Raw genomic sequence first — 6,206 nt, 5'->3', positions numbered from 1 at the left:
GGCTTTTTCCAAGAATGGACACGTTCTATTTCTCGAATATAGAAAGTGGTGGTTGCGTGACTATGTACTGTATACTGTCACAAAACTCATTGAGCTGTACACTTAGAACGGGTGAATTTTGGTGAGCCCTGGGTGTTGCTGTGGAAACAGCTCAACCAGTGCCCTTCAGGACTCTGAACCCCTACATGCCATCATGGGAGCCAGCATATGGTGCCCTGTGCCGGCCCCACCTCTACTTCCAGGGAGTTCACCCGGCCACGTCAGTAGGACTGTGGCCATTGCCTCTTCTTGCAGTACCAGGCTCTGCCCAGCCTCAAAGTCGACTTAGGTGCTCCTCTTTGCATTGCTGTTGGGTGGGAGCAGCCCCTTCCTGGCAGTATAGATGTTGGTCTGCAGAAGAAGATGCCCTTTCTGTAGTTTTCCAAGGCGGGAAGTCATTATGCAACTTATGCATTTTCATCAGATTTCCTCCGATATCCTCTGAAGTGTGTGTGGGAATGAGGTGCACTGCCAGGAAGTATGGGATCTGATTCTAGCCTCCAGCTAGTGTCTTCATCTACGAGAATGAGATCAAGGGGAGAATTCGCTCACACATTCTGCCAGTTCAAAAGTTTTCGAAGTTTTCAGGTTGCACCCAAGTGGCTGAACAGTTAAAGAATAACCCACGACACGAGAGTTACCCATAACAAGGATTCCTGAGGCATCTAGAGAAGCTTTCCAGTATTTTACGAGGTTACTTGTCGGGGCAGAGTTTGGCAGAAACGATGGGACAAATTCGACCAGAAACAACCATTGATCCTGAAAAAGACCTGAACTTACCAGATAACAAGGAGCTTGCCAAAAGGAAGAGCATCATGGATGAACTTTTTGAGAAAAATCAGAAGAAGAATGATCCAAATTTTGTTTATGACGTTGAGGTCAAAATCCCACAGGATGAATATCTGCAGTCCTGTGGCTTGGACACAGTCAGCTCATGAGTTCTGATACGAAACACCCGAAAGATTTATTGGGCTAGCAGAATATTCATGTTTATATAAATAACATACATTGGTTCTAGAAAAATCTTTAGAGAACACTAAAATGTATATGTTGAGTCATAAGGGGATTGACTATGTTACTTTTCAAAACCAGGACATTTAGAGCATCTACCATGTAGGTGCAGGAGGAAAATAGGAAAAATGGAATACTTTTTTTTTTTTTATTTTTTTGAGACAGGGTTTTTCTCTGTTGCCCAGGTTAGAATGCAGTGGCGAGATCTCAGCTCACTGCAGCCCCCACTTCCTGGGCCCAGGAAGTCCTCCCACCTCAGCCCCCTAAGTAGCTGGGACTACAGGCGTGCACCACCATACTCGGCTAATTTTGTTGATGTTGTTGTTGTTTGTTTTTTTGTAGAGATGGGGTTTTGCCTTGTTACCCAGGCTTGTCTCAAACTTCTGGACGCAAGCTATCTGTCCACCTCGGCCTCCCAAAGTGCTAGAATTAAAGGCACGAGCCACTGCACACGCCTTTAAGTAGCTTATCATCTAATTGGAGGATATCGAAACTTGTGAAAAGCTAATTAGCAATATTGGGCAACCAAAAGATTAGAGCCAGATACTTGATAATGACTAAAGAAGGTCAGAGCCTAGATGACTGTAGAGTAGAAAAGCAAAGGAAGACTTTGTCCTTTAATGAAGGACTTTACTGCCCCTTGAAATGGTAGTATTTGGGTAGAAGCTTGTGTAGGATTCTAGAGAACAGCAACTGAAAAGAAGGGGAGGAGAGATAATAAAGAGATAAGAAATAAGATATATTTTTATATATCATATATACACACACACACACACACACACATATATATAACAGTAAGTAAATTATAGTTTGACAAGATTGGGGTGTGGGGGTGATCTGGTTTGACTGTGTCCCCACCCAATCTCATTTTGAATTGTAGTTCCCATAATTCTCACACATCGTGGGAGGGACCCGGTGGGAGGTAATTAAATCATGGGGGTGTTTACCCTTACGCTATTCTCATGATAGTGAGTGAGTTCTCACAAGATCTGATGGTTTTATAAGGGGCTTTTTCCACCTTTGCTCGGCACTTCTCCTTGCTGCTGCCATGTGAAGAAGGACATGTTTTCTTCCCCTTCTGCCATGATTGTAAGTTTCCTGAGGCCTCCCCACCCATGTGGAACTGTGAGTCAACTAAACCTCTTTCCTTTATAAATTACACAGTCTCAGCTATGTCTTCATAGCAGAGTGAGAATGGGCTAATACAGGGGCCATATTTGGCTACCAGGGAATTATCTTTTTGTGTATTTAACTCTGGAGAAGCCTCTGCAAAATGCCCTGCAGCTGCAAGTAGCTGCTACTTGATGGACAGAAGGGGAATTCCGGCCCTTGGGTATCAGGAAATATACACTGAAGACATTCTGAAGCCCTGAACCTCCTCCCAGAAATAATATGTTTTTTTATAAAATGGGAAATCCTCCTACCATAAATGAACAATAGGTACTGCCGGTTTAGGCCTACTCATGACTTTGGATCTACAAGAGAAGATCTTTATTTAGCAAGGTTATCTGTGATTTCATACATCTATTCTTACTATAATATTGTTTAATTGCTAGAAATTCTATGTTTTCTATAAGAAAATTAATATTCATTGAATAAAACTGTAAAAATAATTTTTAAAATTGGTGAATTTTATTCTATGTAAATTATATTTCCATAGCTGAGCTTTTATAAACTCTATATAGCTTTTAAAATAAAAATTAGGAAATTCATGTCCTTCAGGCTTCATTCTTTACATCTCTCTTTACCTATACAGATGATCACAGAAAACACTAAAAGCCAAATTGTAGGTAGCATCAGTCAGCCAGTCAGTGAAATTAAACTCTCCTAGATCAGTCAGGTCCATGATTTGAAAAAAAGCAAATGGTTTTCCAAGAAACAATGTGTCCCCTTGGAGCTGTAGTTCCATCCATTACAACGAAGTCAAGCCGAGGCCAGATGAGATCGCCTCATGAGCGGCCTTTGCCCTCTCTGAATGGAATGCTTCAGGCTCAGTGTAGATGCAACACCAGGGACAGAGACAAGTGCCCTGGGGGAACTCCATCACTCCCAGGCTGGAGTAGGAAGCAGGGATGGAGCCAGCCAGCCTATGCCCAGATCACCCCTGAGCACAGCCGTGTAGAGGTTAATCTGCTGTGCTTCAAATGCTCACAGCGCCTAGCATCGTGAAGTCAGAAAGGGATCAATTTTCATTAATATGAAGAACCTCACTTTGAGGGATGAGACTGAGCCCGTTAGACCCCTGGAGAGGCACATTCTTAGTGAAGAGTGCAACAAAAGCATTGGATATTAGCCGTAAAGATTGCAGGAGACCCAAACTCTTCCAGGAGCAGAGAGCCCCAATTCAGAACCTCAGGATCATTACTTACCACATGAAGCAGCTCTTACTCCTAGTCACCAGCTGTTAGCATCCAAAAGTGGAATGAGAGTTCCTCATATCCGGAATGACTCCCAGTCTGGAGATCTCCCCTGCCAGAAGACTGTCCTTATGAAAGCTACCCTCCAGGTGTAAGCTTCAGAAACAGTGGCTGCTGAATGCACAGAGGGCAGGTGAGAGAAGCTGCCTGTGAAAGACAAAGCACTGCACACATGCATTCTCCCCGTTTCCTCCTGAGACCCCACTAAAATACAGCAAAGGTTTTCACCTGTGTCATTTGTTTTATTCTTTAGTCATACATTTCCAAGGGCAAATAGAAGACAAGATGATAGCAAAAAAGATTTGCAAGCCAAAGAGTGGCAGGACCAATTGCAACTGAACTATCCCCAAAAAGAACCGGGAATCCTAACTTAGCAGCTGAATTTGAACCCTAGAGAGCCAGGAAGCTCAGGGGTTGGTGGCATCCAGCACTCTGGAAGGGGGTAAGGGTGGGCTAAACACTGGAGGAACAGTTGAAAGTAGATTAAAAGTACAGAGACTCCCAGATCTCCTTACCCTGCCCATCAACCAGATGAGCTCACCTCCATCCTGAAAAAGACTGGAGGAACCCCTGGAGGGGAAAACAGACGGCTCTGGTGTGGGGGAAACAGCACCTCTGGGCCAGAAACACTGTTCTGAAGGCACCCAGGGGAAAAAAAAGACATCCAACCTGCTTCTGCCAGGGGGCTCCCAGAACCTCAGCCTTTGAGCTTCTAAGAATGAGTTTGCTGGAGTCTAGGAATCTGAAGCAACATAAGAAAGAAATTCCCCAAATTGAACAGTTCATGCAGAACCCCTAGAGCAAATGCACCTTTTTTTTTTTGGGATGGAGTCTTACTCTTGTCACCCAGGCTGGAGTGCAGAGTAAATGTACCTCTTTTTTTTTTTTGAGATGGAGTCTTACTCTTGTCACCCAGGCTGGAGTGCAGTGGTGTGATCGGGGCTCACTGCAACCTCCACCTCCTGGGTTCAAGCAATTGTCCTGCCTCAGCCTCCTGAGTAGCTGGGATTACAGGTGCCTGCCACCATGCCTGGCTAATTTCTGTAGTTTTAGTAGAGACGGGGCTTCACCATGTTGGCCAGGCTAGTCTCAAACTCCTGACTTCAAGTGATCCACCCGCCTCAGCCTCCCAAAGTGCCGGATTACAGGCGTTAGCAAGTGTACTTTTATCAAGATCGATCTTCCCACGTGGAGCTGCCCACCGGCTTTTTAGAACGTACAAGGAGACAAAAACTTAAAACACAAAAAACAAAAAACTATCAAAATCCCAGCAAGACCTAAAGAGCAAAAATATAATGCTTTTTAAAAAGTAATGTAAGGGAATAACAAGGCTTCTGAAATTTAGAAGGAGAAGAAGAAGAAGAAGAAGAAGAAGAAGAAGAAGAAGAAGAAGAAGAAGAAGAAGAAGAAGAAGAAGAAGAAGAAGAAGAAGAAGAAGAAGAAGAAGAAGAAGAAGAAGAAGAAGAAGAAGAAGAAGAAGAAGAAGAAGAAGAAGAAGAAGAAGAAGAAGAAGAAGAAGAAGAAAGATATGTAACACTTGATAAACATTTTGAAACTAAAGTTTAAACGATTTTCCAGATCAAAGAAGAAAGGAAGGAGATGGAAGTCAGGAGAGAAAAGATAATTCTAAAACCAGTTCAGGACTCACATCCAAATAATGGGAGTTCCAGAAAAGAGGCTGGTGAATGTGGTGAATGGGTATGAAAATGTAGTTAGAGAGAAGGAACAAGTTCCAGCACTCCATAGTGCAGGAGGGTGACGATAGTTAACAATATCTTATTATATGTTTCAAAGTAGCTAGAAAAGAGGATCTGAAAAGCTCCCAGCACAAAGAAAGGATAAATGTTTGAGGCAATGGATATTCCAGCTAACTTGATTTGATCATTACACATTGTAGGCATGTATCAAAATATCACATGTACCCCATACATATGTGTAATTATTATGTGTCAATTAAAAAAAAAAAAACCAAGAATAAAAAAACAAAAGAGGAAGATAAGACAAAGGAAGGCAAGAGGGAAGTCCAGAACTGAAGTACGTGGGTTCCCAAAGGGCAGGGACCAGCCAGTGCACAGCATAGCGGATGCAAATAGTCTTCCAAGGACACTTTGCCTTGAAATTTCCCAACACCGTGGACAAAAATAACACCTTCCAGCTTTCAGAAAGGGCGGGGGTAGCTTCGGACAAAGGGTCCAGAATGCACTTTGGACTTGGTAAGAGCAATGCTGGGACAATAGAACAGTGTCTTCGAGACTCTGAGGAAAGGTGATTTCCAGCCCAGAATTCTATAGCCCTCAGTCTGAAGAGAGAGAAACACATTTCCAATTGCCTCTGAACACCAATGAAGATGTGCTCCACTGAATTGAGGGAATAAAGCAGGCAAGAGAGGGCACAGAATCCAGTAGTGCAGAGGGTGGTCCCACAAGGCAGTGAGACCCCGCGAATCCTCCAGGGTCCTGGGAGGCCAACTCTGCAAGGCCCAGACCTTCCTGCAAGGCTGAGAGGCTTCCATAGCACCCCAGAAAGAGACTTAAGAGTAGAGAGCACTAGGTGGGACATCTGGGGATAAATCACTGTTAATTACGTTGGAAACTAGGCAAATAAAAACCAAGACCATCATTAACTCCTAGAAAACCAGCAGGATGTAGAAAGCTTATATACTCCAGGCTTAACTGATATATTAATCAGGGTTCTCCAGGGAAACCAAACCTGTCGGACATGTTAGCCACACACACACAC

General features: G+C 43.5%; 1 pseudogene; it reads left to right on the top strand.

Moving 5' to 3' along the window:
• Positions 1–497: 497 nt before the first annotated feature.
• Positions 498–977, top strand: LOC100427549 (centrosomal protein of 19 kDa pseudogene; annotated as a pseudogene).
• The last annotated feature ends 5,229 nt before the right edge of the window (positions 978–6,206 follow it).

The sequence above is a fragment of the Macaca mulatta genome, chromosome 12 (genome assembly GCF_049350105.2).
Source record: "Macaca mulatta isolate MMU2019108-1 chromosome 12, T2T-MMU8v2.0, whole genome shotgun sequence".
Classification (NCBI taxonomy): domain Eukaryota; kingdom Metazoa; phylum Chordata; class Mammalia; order Primates; family Cercopithecidae; genus Macaca; species Macaca mulatta.
The sequence above is the reverse complement of the archived record's forward strand: the minus strand, read 5'-3'. Positions and strand labels throughout refer to the sequence as shown.